The 18,441-nt window shown below is 40.7% G+C and overlaps 1 protein-coding gene across 5 annotated transcripts in view; it reads right to left on the bottom strand.

The window, feature by feature from the left end:
* Positions 1–18,441, bottom strand: part of LOC6530621 (syndecan) — a 106,249-nt gene that overhangs the window by 18,624 nt on the left and 69,184 nt on the right. The gene's annotated exons all lie outside the window — the stretch shown is intronic.

The following is an 18,441-nucleotide window of genomic DNA, read 5'->3' as shown; positions in this document are numbered from 1 at the left end:
AGCATTTATGAGTGAGATTTTTTTTTTGAATTTTTCAAACCATATTAAGCGTCGACGTCGACTGCGTGTGGGACAAACTGGGAAACTTTTTCAATTTTGCCGGGACATCATGAACTTATTTCTTGACTTTCCTCGAAATGGAAATATTTTCATTTCATTAATTAGAGAGTGAGAGAGAGAGCGCGATGAGACAGCCGCAACTTTTGAAAAGTTGAAGTCAAAGCCACCAAATTTATGAGAAGGGAAGGTGGCAAACCAAAGAGGAGGGGTGGCTGAATTGCATTTATATTGCCATCGGTAAATCCCATGACCGCAACAATTCGCGATTCTTCCCACACGGCATATACCGCATGAAACAATTAATTAAGAACAATGCTTAAAGTCTTTTTCGGTCCTCGTTAAATGCATTTTTAATGATGCACTGGAAAATCTATGAGAAATGCAAATTGTGTGTGTGGTGAGCTCCATGCTTTCCGTTTTCCCGCCCCCAATAAGCTAAAAAGTGCGGGGAAAAAGCAGGCAAGTCGCCGTGCTTCTGAGGCTTTTTCGGTCCAGTTGGACATTGCATAATTAATGGAGCACCACGTCCACATCCACATCCACAACCACTTGCCCATCCGGTCGTAGGAGCTGTCCGCAGTTTATGACCAAACATAAAAAGCAGAAGCAGAAGAACGACGGGATTGGATGGGAGGTCGCCTGGCCATGTCCTGTGTTGCCTCATTAAGCCAGGGGAAAATCGGGCAACTCTACTCATTTTTATGCCCCCTTAAATGCGAATTGATGAAGACTTTACGAGCAACTGAAAAACACCAATGGTTTTCCTTCTCCATTGGTTTCAACTCAATTAAAGAGTATATGTACATAAAATATATTTTATTCAAGTTTTCTTTGTGTTAAAATTTCCCACCGTTTCATTAAAGATTTTATTTTGCCAAAGTCCGAATTTTTCTCTGTTCGGATATTCATAAAATCACATAAAAATGGTTCATTCGACTATGTTCAGCAAAAACACGAAATGTTTATAGATCTGTGCCAACTTTCTGATCCACAAAATCCTAATGCTTTTTCCCCATCTATTTTTCATCGCGACAAAATCTTTTCCCTCCACAAGCCAAGCGAGTCGTCGAGTCATAAAGTTTGGCATAACATTTTCATTTTGCTGCACTTTTTCGCTAGCCAAACTGCGAAGCGAATTAAGTTATCTTTGTTGAGGCGTTTGCTGTTTTTTGCAGATTAGCAGCAGAACCTGAATGTGCCAACTTGCCAAGTCAAAGTTGTCAGGACGAGAGTTGTTCAGTTCGCTGAGCGTTTAAGAAGCTGCTGGCATTCAGTTTTTGGCGGGTTGTCAAGCCAGCCAAAGGCTGTCATTCATTCGGCCTGGGGTTTTGTTGCGGTGAGGCTGCTGCTCTTCTTTTAACAATTTGGCTGGCAAGCCATAGGTGTGAATAACCGCTGCAGATAAACTCGAAAGTTTTCGTAAAGCCAGCTGGGAAATGTGAAATAAGAATGAGCGTTTCTCATTCTGCTTTTCCGCCTTACGGACGTTTTATAGTATCTTCTGAAGCTTGTGGCTTTGGGTTTTCTGTAGATGGAGTACCTCCTTCTCCTTCTCCATTTTTCGATGGAAGTCAGTCTGCACTATTGATAGATTTGCTTGTTTTCCTCTGTGGCTTTTTGCTTATCTTTCCCGCTGTTGTCATAATTGAAAATTCCACTCTTGGCAGTCGACAGAAAGTTTTCCTGCTTCTCGTACATGAAACGATTTTCCGGCTGAAAAACGTGCAAAATATTCCATGGGGAAATGTTTTGCCAGCTACGGTTTTTACATTACTTTATCTCTGTAGTTTTTGGACAAAACGTTTTATAGTATATTTTCCCTTTCCATGCTTGGCTTGTTTCATATTTTAAAATGGCAACAATTTGCCAAAAACGTTAAATTGAATTGCAGCGGTCCAAAGCCTCTTACCTATTTTTTCTGTGACAAATTGTGGCATTCAAAATAGTTGTGCGCCTTTTCGGGATGATGACAAAAACAGGCCAAACCCGGCCATAAATCAATATACATACTCGTATATATACAAATTTATGTATACATATGTATATATTGACAGTTTGTTCGCCTGAATGCGCGTTGTTATCGGGCGAATAAAAAACGAAACCATTTTATTTTTATGACAAAGAAAAATATATATTTTTTTCGGGTTTTGCATCTGTCAATATATTTTGCTTGCAAATATTTTCAATGTGGGGAAATCTATAAAATACGCACATAAATATTTTAATGCTGTTGAATTGCGCAACTTTCCTGGCACTTAATGCCCTTTTGTCCGCTCCGACAGATTCAAATAACTATTCACAGTCGACTGATCTGCAGGCAAAACGAAAAAAAAAACCTTTTTCAAATTGCTCAAACGAGGGAATATTTAATGCGGAACAGTGGACAGATGAAAAGCGATAAAGAGTGGATCTACCGCTGATTCAATTGTGGCAGGCTCATTTAATGTGTCAATTGCATTACGCAAAAACGCTTCGCTTCAACAGTTGCAACTCGCAAAAAAAAGAACAAGTTGAAATGGCTGGCTGTTAATGCGAGCAATGAAAAGGTCTTCAACAGACAGCCAATGACAGATGCTAAAGTGCGCAACGAAGCGTCAGCAAAGGCAAGCTGACAGCCCCAGAACTTCATCACTGGGTTTTATCTCGGACGGCCCCAAAAAGTAGGCAATGCGATTCGATCAATGCCAGAACAAGTATACGCAGCGTGGTACCCGCACAGTAAGTCAGCAAAGGGCAGGTCAGCAACACAACACAAAAACAGCCACCCACACGAAACATATTCAAGTTGTCTGCGCTGTCATTATGTTGATGACACGGCAGCCATTTCTTCGATTCCTTGCTGAGTTCACCATCATCCTTTCCAGTTCCATCTGCTTCTGCCAAGTTGCGTATTTTCGGTTCGCACCCCGGAAAACCAATGCGAACACCCAACCAATGCCAAGCCAATGACGGCCAAGGCATTTACGCAATTCCGGTAAATACCCTAGTGTGGATATGGGATAGAAAGCCGTTTCCAGGAAGTTTGTAATGCCACTTGGCAATTATTAAATTTTTGACAATATCATAGCTTACATCATATCATTTGTATGTAAATCATATCATATTATATGTAAATAAATAAAATTAATGAAGTCGAAATTTCTAGTTTCATAGTTATTAAAGGGTATTCAAATTTTCATTATCCCGTCCTACAATTTTGTTTGTTTTCCTTTCCTTTGGCTCCGAATATAAATAAACCAAATGCGTTGAGGCTTAGGTGAATTGAACATTTTCATTTCGCTTCCTGGCATTTCTCTCGCTTTTCCCGTGCGTGCCCTTTGTCCATTGAGGTGTCAAGAAGGTAAATATGAAGGCCCTCGTCCAAAAGAGCGAATAAAAGCAAATCAAAACTTATTATGCGAAACACACACACACACGTTTAGATGCGGGGTGATGCTGTGAGATTGGATTTTATTGCTCGACATATGAGTGTGTGTGTGTATCTTAGGGGAAAACTTTTATGTTTATAGTAGTCGTAAAAAAGGAAACTTGACTTTCCCCATTTGTTGCTGCCTAAAACCTAATTGAACAGCAAAATTATTGCCCTTCCTTGGGGGCAAATAACAAAAATTCAACTGTGCCTAAAATAGCCAAAACAACAATGGCAATTTTCTGCCCCACACAGCCCGGCGCATTAAATTTTCATTTGGCCTGACCGAATATTTAAATTATGCACCACAAACATTTGTTTTACATGCAAAATAACAAAAAGCTCGACAATGCAATTAGTCTGAAGCCTGACAGTTGGGGAATTTGCAAATTTTTTGTGGCCCCGACTAGTTCTGGAAACATCAAGAACGCACTCAAATGTAAATAAGGCTAAAAGCTCTTCGAGAAAAACAATCGTGAATTGAAATTGAATTTAGTTCAACAAAATTAGTTATGTGAATACTAAGACATTGCCAGCCTACTTGTCATTTCAAAGCATTTTTAAATTTTTAGGGAAATGGGCACTTAAATATTTAGAACATGAATATCAGAGTATATTAACAACTAGTTTCTGACAACAATTTCTCTCTCTGTTCTACGTGCTTGTAGTTGGGTGTAGTTGTATTTGCCGAGTGACTTGACATAAAGCCAATGGCGGAAATTGCAAACCCCCCTACTCACAAACTGACACAATTCTGCGATTCTGGCTCTGAGCCTGAATCCTAATGCTGAATGCTGACAGACAGTCATGCAAAATCGTGGCGCTCAAAAGTGTGCCACAAGCAGTGAAAAGCATTCAGACTGCTGCGAATTGCTATAACACTGACCTACAGAGGGCGCGAACAGGTAAATCCAACGTTTTTCCCACCACCCATTCGCATCGATGGTGTCAGCGTTAGTGAGAAAGCGGATTTTCGCATGGTTCTTTAAAACAACAAGTATAACAAGTATACGCACCCTTGCCGCCCAGGGGATGTCCTTAGCGTTGACAAATAGCAACAGTAACGCAAGCGTTTTAGCACAGCACAATTGTCACCATGGGAGACGGTCCAGAGACGTAGATTATGAAGGAGCGAGCCACAGTGCTCGCTCGTGCCAAAATAACCAACCGAACACTTCACCAGAAAGTTTCAAACTGACACCAAAACAAGCTGCAAACCTCAAATTAAATGTTGTGATGCAGCTCTCACTGACACAAGCGCAAAAAGGACTTTTGGTCCATCGTTTTCAGATTGAGTTTGGGAGGCTGGCAGTGCTCACAGCGCATGTGGAGCTTTTCTGCTCTGGAAAGCTCTGACCGGAAATAAAAACTACAAGCTTCCACTAAGAGATAGGGACCATTATGTTGTGCCAACGAATGTACATTAATGAATTTGTCAAAAAAAAATTCTGAATAAGCATTTATAATGGAAATATTTTAAGCACAAATTCTAAAGTTGAAATATAAAGTGAAAAAAAGTTGTGTTACCAAAATCTAAGCTTTAAAAGGAAAAACTGTAATCCCTTACATTGCTATTTAGCTTTGGGAGTCCTGCAAAACTTTTGTATGATTTTACAGACACTTTATTTTAACTTTTACAAAGTGCTTTATATGTCACAGGATTAAAAGTTCACTTAAGTTCTTAAGAGCTTTAGGGAGGATTCAAAACCGAGCTGCTGTAAACTTTAAAGTTTAAGATTGACAAAGTTGTTCACCACAGCGAAAGCTTTAATCTGATATATATTCACCATTAAACTCTAAAATGTCCTGCAAAAGCTTTCCTCAAAACTCCGCCAGATGTCGCTGTTGTATGCCGTTCAAATTGGTGAACAGAAATGATGGCAAGCAATTACCGAGGCATTCTACCAAAACTAACTAACGAGTCTGCAACTTGACAAGTAACAAGGGCCAGAGAGAAGAGAAACGAGACTTTAAAAATGAAGAAAAATTAACATGGCTAAAACGGTAGCAGCGGGGCTCAGACTCAGGGCATAAAAACGGCAAAAGCAAAAGCAACAGCAACAGCAACAGCTACAGCAAAGTTGTCCTGAACTCATTTCCGTTGATTCAGGCGCTGTGGCACCGAGCGCATAATGAATTACAAGTGTCCATCTTCATAAAACCAGCCAGCAGCGGAAGGTGCTGTCAAAAAGGACATGCCCAGGACGATCTAGCCACACTTTTTGCTATTAGTTTCGTTTAATTTGGCCATAAATTATGCTTTTTGTTAGCAATTCTTTTACGGTGTGCTCTCCTAGGTCACCTCCTTAGGACTTTTTAATGATTGCGTGAACGAATTTTATATCTTGTGACTTTGTGGGCCTTGAATTACGTAAACTTTTCTAGTTACCCGCCAGCAATATATCATTTATGATTGTCCAAGGCGTCAGAGCGTGAACTTCTTCCGTAGTACATTAATGAAAACTAACAAAGGAATGGAAGGAGCCAAGGAGTACGGACCAAGCTTAAATTCAAGCCAATTAAATGGTACGCAGAAAATCAGGCAAACCACAAAAGGTACCAACAAGGAATGGAGCCAAGACAACCTTTTCAAGTTCCCTCCAAAAATTCCTGGACCCAAGTGTAAAGTATTTATAATTAAAAACTCGCTACGCAGCTTTCCCTAGCCAATTTGGAATACAAGGGACCAACATAATTTGCAGCCTGACAAATTTGTTGCCTCTTATTCCAAGTGGTCAGCGAAGAAGAGACGGCTGAAAATGAATAGTAATAAAAATAAATTACTCCGCCTAATTACACAAAGCGAAACCAGAGACAGAACTCTCACGCGTGTGCCAAAAACTTGTCCAGTAGAAAAGAAGGTCTAAGAGAATCAGAAGCGATTCAACCAAAAAAAAACGGAATATATATGGCCCACAGTGCATTTGACTGGAGCTGCGAGCTGTCTCGACACCATAAATCAATTTTAATTGCTCTGAAAATGTGCAAAGTGGGAAAAATTTAACAAACAAAAAAATCGTAGCGAAAATCATCGGGTTGGCAGGCGGCTGTATTTCGCAGGAAACCGCAGACGGACAGTTTATCAATAGCCAAATGAAGGCCACCGACACACAGGAGCCACTCAACCAGTTAACTCATATTCACAGCCAATGATGAGTCAATGACAAACAAGGCAAAATTAATGAGCTTCCAAAATTCAATTGGCGAATTCCAAATGACAACCCCTTCTCCATACTCCAATTCCCATCGTACACAACCAACGTCAGCTTAAATTCAATCAACGCGAGTTTTCATAAATTATGCAATTAACAATGATTTAGAAAGAGCCAGCACAGCGACAGCAAAACTAATTTGTAAATGGCAGTGGGAATGCGGTTCAGACAGAAACTCATACATTTTTCAGTCACCTGATAAATGGACCATGCAAGGATATATATTTTGGCAATAGAATGCTGCAGAACTTTGGAATAACTGTGGTTTAAACACCATTGAACTGCATGCAAATATTTTTCTTTAGTACACAAAAAAAGTGTGTATTTAAAATCTATTTGCTTTCAATTTCAGCTTCAGCAAAAAAACTCTTAACCAACTTATGCGTTAAAAACAATCTGTCCGATTTTTTAATTATCATTCTTGACAACCTTTCAAATAATTACAGTTATCATTTGTTGTTCTTCTTTTTTATCATTTATCATATTTTCCGCAATCCGCATGACTTTTTTCCATTCGGTTTTCCAATCGAAGGACGTTAATTTGACGCAAATTAAAATCAATTAAAGTGTCGCATTACAGCAAATTGCTGGTTCAGTGCACAGGTCAAAGGTCATGTGACTGTTATTACACCTTTCAGTATTGCCAGGACATTTAATTGGACTTGTGTTATCATAACATGAACAAAGCAAAAAAAAAAAAGAAAAAAAAATTAATAAAAGGTGTATATAAATAAATGATAAACAAACAATTTACATAACAAAAATCCAATTAAACTATAATAACTTGTTTAATTAAGTTTATGCGGTGCATAAAAGCTGAATGCCCAAAAGGGTCACCGACTTTGCTCGTATCGAAATGCGTTTTAATTGATTTTATTATAGCCCCACACCAAACACGTTTGCAGTTAGTTTGGCAGTCATCATAAATTAGATGGAGATAGAGCGCGTGGCGGAATGAGAATTTTCGGTGAATTTCGACCGCAATGCCTTCGCAAAATATATATTTTCACGGCAAAATATGCGAAAATGCCACGCCCACCGCCCAGTTTGCGTGTTCTTGGTTACATTTTGGTGCCCGTTTGGGCCGTTTAACGCTTTCGCTAAAATAAAGCGAACCAGCGCGGTGCGCCGGCTGGCATAGAATGCACTTTTTAATTAAGTTAAGCGCTTGCGTTGAGCTCAGCTCGAGTTCATTATGCGTGAGGGTGTGCGAATGCTGGCCCACCCCTTTTTTTCGAGTGCCATGGGTGCATGCCCACAGCGGATAACATGCGTCCTGCTTATTAGTGGACGCTATAGCAATGGCGGTGTCCAATTCGCGTCCGCGTGCTGCTTCTAATGCGAATTTATGACCCACAAGGCCCCGCGGATCCTGTTGCGGCGCAGCGCGTGGTCCTGCGGCCAGCGAGATCCTCCCGTTTCACACGTAGACACTAATCAGCGATTATGCACGCCCCGCTCTTGGCCACAAAGCCGCCCCATTGGCCCAAAAGCCAAACAAGCCAAAATTATATGGGCAAATTTTATTCTACGCTCCTCTCACAGAACGAGAAAACATTTTAACACGCTGAGCTTTCACGGCGAAACGTTTTAATTCCTAAAACACTTTATGTCTGCTACTTTTTATTTCAGAAAACCACAAAACAATATGCATTCAAGAGCATCTTTAAAGTGTGTTGAATCTGGAATCGATGGGACAAGTTCAGAGGACCAGCTTAGATAATCATAATTTACTTTTTATTGGGGACCAAGTATCCACATCACAGGGACACGGCCTAATGCGTTTCAAGGATTCTTCAACTTGAAACCAAACAAAGAAAAAGCAAGTAGGTAGGCATCTAAGGAGCAACACAAAACATGTGCTCAACCCATTTTCCTGTGGCCCTTGACGCATAAATTTCCGAAACGATTATGGAAGTCTCGAGTAAGGGGAGGGGCAACCAGTGCGTATACGTATTTTGGATGAGACTACGTAGAATACGTAATGCGACTGTTAAGTCCTTTGGGTATTTACGCTTTTGTTGGTGACAAACTTTACGGGATTACCTCAATATTGTGGGGTCAGGTACGAGAAAGAGGCTATTCAGGGTTAGTTAACCAGTTTGTCGAGTCTTTAGTAAAAATAATATTTGCCTCACAACAAACTGCATTTAATTAGGAAACGAAATGCAGTTGGAGGCAAAATTCTAGAGAATCCTGAATAAAGGGAGATGCTTTTCTTATTATTTAGCAGACTAATTCCATTAGCAAGTACATAAAAAGAGAGAAAGTGAAGAGTGGACGGAGCTACTAGAAATATTTAAATGGAAATTCTCCAGTACAACGCAAGGACATCGACAACATTTGGTTGGTTTTCAGCATGGAGACGAAACTGTTTTAATGAGTATGCAATTAGCATACCCCACACACACCCACTCACACACATAATACTGCTCTTAGATGCACACATTTATGGAGAATTTTGGCATGATTGTTTCTTTGCGTAGTTTTATAGAAATAATACACTAGGCGGCAATAGTTTTTGATCATTTTTCACTTTGATTGTACGAGAATATGTGATCAACTAAAGTCAATGAAATGATTCAAACCAAATGAAGTAACTTTTTAATCTGTGCAAACGGAAGATTTTTAAGTTTAGGTGTTTAAGTGCCACATTGAAAGTATTATAATCCACAAGTTTTTCCTTGGTGTAGCAAAAGTTAAAATCCGAAGAGACAAATGCATCCGAGCAGCAACTTTTGCTGTTCTCAAGTGTGTGCGTGCGTGTGAGTGAGTTCTGTGCCAGTGTGCGTACGCGTGTGTGTGCATTTATATTTTCAAGCGTCTTAACCTCAAAACTTTTGCACTTGTAAGCAGCACCACCACAGCCCCCGAAGAACCCGTAACACCACCCAACCCAAACTTAACTGAAAACCAAAGCCCACAGAGCAACCACGTCGACATAAACGTTTTATGCAAAAATTTGTTATTGTTTACACACTCGGCTGGGAAGCTTAAGAAGAAAAAGCAGCAGCAGAAGAAGAAGAAGGAGAGGGTACTCGACATGGTTAAAAACTATACCTAAAATACAGTAAACAAATGCAAAATTACAACTAGCCTCGGCACGAAGTCGCATTTTTATTAGAAAACTTTACAGCTCACACAGCTTGTTGTCTTCTGTCACTTCTGGCTACTTGAGTATTTTCAGCTTGGGTCGAATATAAACGAAAAACGAGTAAGGTCAGCAAATGTTTGTGTTGTCCTCAGACTTAAATAGCTTACACAAGTCAAGGATTCCAAGAATTAGCACAAAATGCGGGCAAACCGAAAGAAATACATACGCCTGATTAATATGCCTTGAATTTCATTTTCCGCACAGGTACACATGTACATGTACACATTCGTATGTATTCCCTGTATTTATTCGCTTAGCTCCACTAACCGAATGTTTCTATTTTGATTATCTCCAGTGTCAATTTGAGTTTAACTAATTAATAGCCTGGCAATGTCAAAGTCAGGTGTGTTTGCCTGTGTGTGTGTACCCGCAAGGAGGTTGATTTGACTGTGTGAGTGTGTTGCCACATATCACATGCCCGACGTATGTGGGTTTGTGTATCTGTGTGAAAGTGGAACGGGAATGGATAACATTTTAATTAGAGCGTGGCAAGTCGACAATGAACACCTCGAGCAAAGGCGGACGCAACTTTCGGGAGGGCGGGAGGCAAGTAGAAGGACGCAGTTCATGCGTGACAATTACATGAATTGGGGATGAGCATTTACCGTGGATAGCGAAGAGGAAAGGCTTAAACATGTATATTTTTATTTAGTTAAACTATAGTTAAATTTGGGAATAATATTTATGCATTCATTAAAGTTGGTATTCATAAACTAAGCATAAAACCTTACAAAACTTGGTCACCGAAATCCGAATAAAGTTCAACACAAAACCAAAACTTTCTGCGCGCCGCATAAACGCCCGAGTGTATTTATCTCACGTTCATGTGCGGACGAATTAAACAAGTTGGAATTTAATTAAAACTTTAAAGTAAACAATTTGCGACTACGTCGGGAGCAATAAAGTGTTTGTAAATTATGACACAAACACCAAATGAACTTAAACTTAAAGAAAATACAAGAGCGAGAAAGCGAGCCGACAGCCAAACTAAATATTTGGCAAATCCATTCGAAGAATTCCTTTTGGGGATTTCTCGACGATTTCTTTCGCGTATTTACCTTAGTCCCGACGATTTCTCAGCAGTTTCCCTTTCGCCTTTGGACACTTCCACTTGCGATTTTTCACGGCTCTTCTGTTATTCTCTCTTCTCGCTATTTATCGCATCATCAAACATTTTGATGTTGATTTATGGAAAATATATTTTTCAGCGCTCTGCCAACAATAATAGCCAAAACAGTGAGGAGAAAGCTGGTAGCTGTGACTGCGATAACAGCCAAGTGTCCTTCAGCGGGCGGAAAATGGGTGGCGGGAAATGTGGGCGGAAAATGAGGTAACGCTGAACACAAACAGACCCGAATAAACAGACTAGGCCAGCAGATGAAGTGGACTGCGAACAATGGCGGGACTAGGATTGTTGGTCTGCGTCTGTCATTTTCCTTGAAGTTTTGGGAATTGTGCCGGCGATTTGCCTTAAAAACGAAATCATCATCATGCGGTTCAATACTCTAGCTTATATTGCAAAAGTTCTTTCTTTCTCCACTGCCTTGGCTTCCATTCTTTTTTTTGATAATTTATTTTCATTGCGTTCGCTTGAGTTTCCTTTGGGGATCTCGGTGCTCGGTGCCAGCAGATAGATATATATCCATTTGAAATTTGATTTTTATTTGACATGTTGACAGCTGCGTTTGCTTTCGTCTTTTGGGGGCGCGTCATTTTGCCAATTGGGAAAATCGGACAACATTCCCAATTGACAGTTTGGCCATTTTTTTTTTGCCACTTTTTTGTAGGCCAAACTTTCCTCATTAAGCGCTAAAACTTTGCCGAGTCTCGCTGGCAGGGAGAGTTCATCATATGAAAACTAATTAATATGTCGAGCAGTAAGCCGTGCCAACAGGAGCAGGAAACGGAAGTGGGTTTTTTGTTGGGTGGCAGGTGTTTTGTGGGCCGGGATTGGAGCTTAACGCCTGCTTGCATTACAAAATATTTCTGCATTAATTATGCGAAAACTTTATGCTTCCCATTTTTATGCTTTATTTGTGTGGGTGCGTGCTTTCCTTTTACCGCCTGCTAGCTTAGCGATTATAATCCCTACATATATGTGTGTGCGTGTGTTTGTGTTCCTTATTGGATTTCATTAATTAAAATGTGTTTTTGTTTATCGACGCGTCGATGCGTTCATCTGTACGTGTGTAAGCACACACACGTACCATAGCATAAATACAGCGCATATGACAAAATACAGCCGAAGTAGGTATATAACAATTAATTAAATATCAAGTGTAAATTTACGCCCCAGCGATAAACAACAAACTTAATACTTAATGAGTTGCCCTCTTCAGTTGAGGCCCCCAGACAAAATGTCCATTTATCACAATCAATGCGGATTCTGTGGCCCTCAGCTGGGTTTCGCCAAGTCCCCTCTACAACTGCACATACATCACTCGCTCCTTCTCTCGGTTTTCCGTGTTCGGGTTTGAGTTTTCCGTGCTTACACGGATCATTGAGCAACGCGGATGCGGAAAACGCGCACAAGAGTTCCAGTTCTGCACCACCCCAACTCCCACACCCCCCCATTCCCTTAAAGCTGTGGAGGAGCTCGTTCCAGTGGTGGTCATAATCAAGTTACCACTGCTATATGCCAGAGAATATCGAGGCACTAAGTGCAGCCATCGAACTGCGAGAATATAGTGTACAGAAAACATGGCAATCATTGGCTTTGTTTTTAAGCCGAAACCGGAAAGGATGAACAAGAACAGATAAAACACTGCCAGAAAAACATGTGAAAGCAGCACAGCTCAAAATCCAATAAGCTCTTCGAAATTAGTGAAGCATAAAATATTTAAATTAAATTATCTGACAGACAACCAATTTTTTGAAACTAATGGAATTAGTTTACATACCATAAGCATGACAAAAATAGTTTCTATATTATAACAAGAGAGAACGCTATACTCGAGTTCCCCGACTATCTGATACCCGTTACTCAGCTAGTAAAAGTGCGAAGGAGAGTCTTCAACACTGACGGTTTTTGGCGTTTTGTGGGCGTTAGATTGGGCGTGGCAAAAAGTTTTTTGGCAAATCGATAGAAATTTACAAGACTAATACAAAAATGAAAAAATATCAAAACATTTTTCAAAAGTGGCAGCTTTGGGCGGTTTGTGGGCGTAAGAGTGGGCGTGGCAAAAAGATTTTTTGCAAGTCGATAGAAATTTTCAAGACCAATACAAAAATGAAAAAATATTAAAACATTTTTCAAAAGTGTGGGCGTGGCAGTTTTGGGCGGTTTGTGGGCGTTAGAGTGGGCGTGGCAAAAACTTTTTTTTGCAAATCGATAGAAATTTACCATACCAATACAAAAATGAAAAAATATCAAAACATTTTTCAAAAGTGTGGGCGTCGCAGTTTTGGGCGGTTTGTGGGCGTTAGAGTGGGCGTGGCAACATGAATCGACAAACTTGCGCTGCGTCTATGTCTCTGGAGTCTGTGTGCTTAGTCTCAACTTTCTAGCTTTTGTAGTTCCTGAGATCTCGACGTTCATACGGACAGACAGACGGACAGACGGACAGACGGACAGACGGACGGACAGACGGACATGGCCAAATCGACTCGGCTATTGATCCTGATCAAGAATATATATACTTTATATGGTCGGAAACGCTTCCTTCTGCCTGTTACATACTTTTCAACGAATCTAGTAACCCTTTTACTCTACGAGTAACGGGTATAAAAATATATTAAAATATATCGTATTTATGGTTTAGAGTGCTGAGGTGTAAATTAAACACAGCTCTCTTCAGCAAACTGACAGTAGCATCAACTATTAAAATCGGTTGCCAGCCGTAGAGACCTCCGTTCACCAGTGGCTTCCTGCCTAATTTCTCAATTTAATTCCCCCTTGTCAGAGGTCAATCTTTATGCCAGCCCACACTCCTCTTCGGATAAACTTTAAAATATTCCATCTCCTAGGTACTTTCAGTCCCTTCAGCCCCTCACACTCCAGCCGTCCGTCTCCCTGGCTACTTATGCAAAAGTTTTCCCTGTCGGTTCTCATAAGCCTTCTCGCCTGTCTGGGCAGACCAACAAAGCTGAAAATTTCATTAAAAATGGCTTTCTTCGCAGAATGGCAAAAACAAAGGGCCTTTTGGCCTTTGAGGGGCTGTTGAAATTGCCCAACGATTTCGCCGCAGAAACATGACAGAGACATAAATTACCCACTAACCATGTGGCAGGCTGCTGAAATTCAATTAAAACTGCTAACAAAAGTCACATAGAAGCATGAAAAAAACCAAAGAAATGCTTCAGAGTTAGTGCACTGAGTTACACGTGCAATCAAATGGCAATGTCAGAGCACGGCAGCTTAAATAAACAGTTTTGGCTTTGGATTTAGCTTTGACAGATGCTGACCCTCCAGCCACATTGCGCATACGCCATGTTGCGCCTAGAAGCCATTTGCAATTGCAATTGTCCATGTGTATCCGCTGGCTTTGTTTGCTTAACTAGGATATTGATGTTGTCGAGTAGCGCTGCTGTTTCTAATGCGAGGATCGACTAGGAAGGGCAACATTTTTGTATTTTTGTTAATACTTGTGAGAGTAGGAAAATTCAATGTGAGCTGCTGACTGGCAAATATTTTTCATTACGAGTCGTCACAGCGGGAGTTTTTCCAACTGCTGACCTGCAGGCGGCTGGCATACGTTGCGTATGAGGGATGCAATGAATGAAATTGATTGCGTGCAGGGAGGGCACACCTGCAAGCCTGCAATCCGCCACCCTGGCAACTCGAGTGCCAAGGCTGGTTATGACAAGCTGCTGGCTGCCAACAACCTGGCTACCAGGCTACCTGCCTGTCTGCCTGAAATATTTCACAGCACACAAGGCAATTGGACGCGGCCCTGAACCCTGGAGATGTGTGCTTAAAACTCGCGCATGTTGAAGTTGCTATGGGAAAGTGTACGCCAGCCAGCTATTTGTTTGCCAACAGCGAGATGAGTGCTGCTGGTAGCAAGCAAGAGCGTTGAAAAGAGCCCTGCTGTCAGCTGACACCTGCCTCAAGTTGTTTTGCAACTTGTCAATAAAGTTCTTATCAGGCAGCAGTTGGAAATTGCAACTAATTGACATGGTAATGCAGGCATGATGATAATATTCTCCTCGCTGTCGCTCAGCAAATTGTGCAGCTTGAATTAAGGCCGACTAAAAATGATATGACAATATGATATGCAGAGTGCATGTTGTCAACGGAAACCCTTTTTTTTTTATGTATATACACATAGAAGTACACACACGAATTCAGTTTGCATTTCCTGCAGCATCCATCGCATCGCACTAATGTAAGCGCTCATCTGTGCGGCAGAAAACGATTCTGCTCCTCCTGTATCTGTATATATATACATATATATGGGGGATATATCTGGGGATATACGACACATATCGGAGTGGAGGGAAAAAGTGTTACAATATATGCAAATAAAATACAAACTGTCGTTCCCTCTTTCGCAATAGAAGGAGCAACAGGATCGAGAGGGAAATGCCTGACTGCCTGCCTGCCATTAGAAGCCTTTGTTGTTCCTCGGTGCTTCTTGTGTCTGTTTACTTTTGATTTGCTCGATTTATACATCTGCTCGGGTCTGGTTCCTACTATATATATGTATACTCGTATGGTCGTACATGTTTGTGTGAACACATGTGAGCTGCTTATTTGCCTGCGATTTTGCCAATGTTTGCATATTGAAATAAGGCAAGGGGCACAAGTTTTCATTTCGTTGCCGCCCTTTGTATTTTGCCATCGGATAATTTAAAAGTTACTTGTCTGCGAGCATGCAAATGTTGTCCTAGGCATCTTTTCCATTGTCAGCGAGCGTCTAAAGTATCTGAATTCTAAAAGCCAGGCACAACGAAAACTCATCAGAGTTGATTAGTTTAATGCTTCGAAAAAGAAAATAACGTATAATAAAAAACATATTTAATAGCAAATATAATACTACATATGTTTAACATAAGGTGTTTGAATCATTTTAAGAGTATACACATTTTTACAGAACACAGATACACTAGCTTTATGCCCTAATTAATACCTCATTATTTCTACCTCTGGTATACACAAGTCTTGAGATTAAATTGCCATTCACGTTGAGCCCAAATTAGTTGGGAGTTTCTAAGCAACTACACCTGCTGCCCGTGTTTAATTTGGCTTATTGCAGTTTGCCTCGTACCGTCTGAAGTTACAAATTTCCATCTAAGGCACGGCTGGATTTAGCTGCTTTACTCTCCGAAAACCCTGCCCACTTACACGTGCATGCATTTTATAATTTCCCATTAATTTGCGCCGACTATTGCACTTTTCGTGAGCACATATTTAAATGTGCAAGAAAATACAGCACTCCTTTGCATGCAAGCAAAGCTAGGTCAGCGATTTTTTGTAACTCTAGAATATTTAACCAAAATTGTGGTACGTGAGAGGGCAACTTTTCTGACGGAAGCAAAATGTATTATTAGATTGTGTATGTCATCTCCGTAAATATTAATATTTTGGGCGAGTCGAGAAAAGTATGCAACATTAAATGGTGAGCAATTTGCGTGTGCCTGTGCTCTCACTTGCAACTAAAACGATTTTCTTTTAACGCTTTGCTGCTCACCTTTTGACTTGGTTTAGTTGTACGTAATACTTATGCGTGTTTTTCCATTTTCCGAGTATGTGTGCTCGGAAAAAACAAGGCAATTTTTCGCTGCACTGAACACTGAGCGACAAAAAAAAATGTAGAAAAGTAGTGTGTATATAATTCCGCTGCCGGTGGGTGACCCAAATTTCGTGGCTACCTACTTGACTCCAGCTGAACCACCTCTATTATACAGAAGAAAAAACGTTAAGACATAAATTCAAGCTTTTTAAAGATTTTTTTTAAAAACATTTTCAAGAATTTAAGCCAACACAATATGGCCTTCAAAAATTGATACTTATGTACGAAAAATGTGGGTATAACATCATCGATAAGTGGATGGCAATACAAGTGGAACGAACTTGCATTTCTAGCATTCATGTATTCATTCCAGACAGATTTCGATCCTTTCTGTCAGTGCAGTCATTTTTTCTGCAACTCCCTCATCGCTCAGAGCTCAGTCATGATGAAAAATTCATAAAGTACCTGGCCCGGTCTGACCTGATGTGCATAACTAACCTGGCGGCGGCGGCTAATGAGTTTAAGTTCTCAACTGACACAAAACCAGGCACCCAGGCAGTCTGGCTGTGAGGCTGGCAGAGTGGAGGAGCTGCAGCAACAAGCTGCGTCCACACAATTGACAGTTTTCCCCTTTGGGCCAACACACACACTCACACACATACGTAGACATAAACGTGCAGTAGTACATATGACAAGTGTCTTGCATTTTACACCTGCGAGCAGAGTCTAACACAATTGCACCTGTGGGATTTGGACGGTTCTTGGCTGGGACATGCATAATGCACTGGCGAATCTGGGCAACAGGTGGATGTAGTAGTGTTTTTGCTAGGCGGACGATATTCCCTAATTAAGTGGACAGCAGAACGACGGTGGCAGAGATTCCTACGTCTATTTCGGGGTTTCCTTTTCTACTGTGCTTAATGAAATTACAGTGGCAGCAGCGAAACAAAGGAGGGCTGACACAAACAGAATGGCGGCGGGGGGTAGAGAAACTCGCGACAGGATGTTAATAGAGTTGGCCGTTTCCGTTTCCGCCCACTTCGCGCACATTCAAATTGAATTAAAATTCCATTTGCAGTTGTCGTTTGCTTAACGTTGTACTTGTCCCCGCCGCCGCCTTTACTGGTTTGAAAATGAAGATGGAAAAATAATCGAAAGCAATCTGCTATCGAATCGTTTATCATTCCGCCCAGAGCTATAAACCTGGAAAACGACCAGTAATTAAAGTTGGTCAGCATGGCGCATTGAGGGAAAACAAAAGTTTCTGTTGCCATTATTTTGAAAAACTTTAAGTTTATTTACCGTCCACCAAGTGGCAGGCAAAGCAACAGCAGTAATCCGCAGAAAAATCATAAATTTATGACAAAAGTTGGACACTCTGTGTGCCTGTTGGCATATTTGTTTATTGTTAAACTTACTGAATACAGCAGCAAAATGTAGCAAAAACGAGTTGGTCAAGGCAAGGGCTAATGGAAAATTTGGCAAACTTCTTGCTCAGTTCTATCAGTCAAACAAAAGGAGCACAAAACTCATTAGAAGGCGAGCGGAAAGCAGAAAGGAAAACATTAGGCCAGTAATTTATAATTAAAAGGGAGCAACAGCAGCAGCCGTCGCAGAAACAATTAAAAAGACAAACACAAAGTGCCGGGAAAACGCGTCAAAATAGACAGCTTCAGTTATCCAACCAGCCAGCCACGCCCCCTTTTCGAACCGCCTTTTCTAACACACCCCAAACCATTTATCATTTGACATCGCTCGATGAGTTATTCACTTTCATTTACATTTCCTTGGGTCGTTTTTATTTAATTAGTGTAAAATGTTGCCTATCTTTTGGGGCAGTCTTTTATTTTGGAAATTTGCGCTGTTCTCTTAGTTTAACAACCTATATTGCTACCATACAAGTAAGATTATTATAATATTTTTCACAATATT

This window comes from Drosophila yakuba, chromosome 2R (genome assembly GCF_016746365.2).
Source record: "Drosophila yakuba strain Tai18E2 chromosome 2R, Prin_Dyak_Tai18E2_2.1, whole genome shotgun sequence".
In the NCBI taxonomy this organism is placed as follows: domain Eukaryota; kingdom Metazoa; phylum Arthropoda; class Insecta; order Diptera; family Drosophilidae; genus Drosophila; species Drosophila yakuba.
The sequence above is the reverse complement of the archived record's forward strand: the minus strand, read 5'-3'. Positions and strand labels throughout refer to the sequence as shown.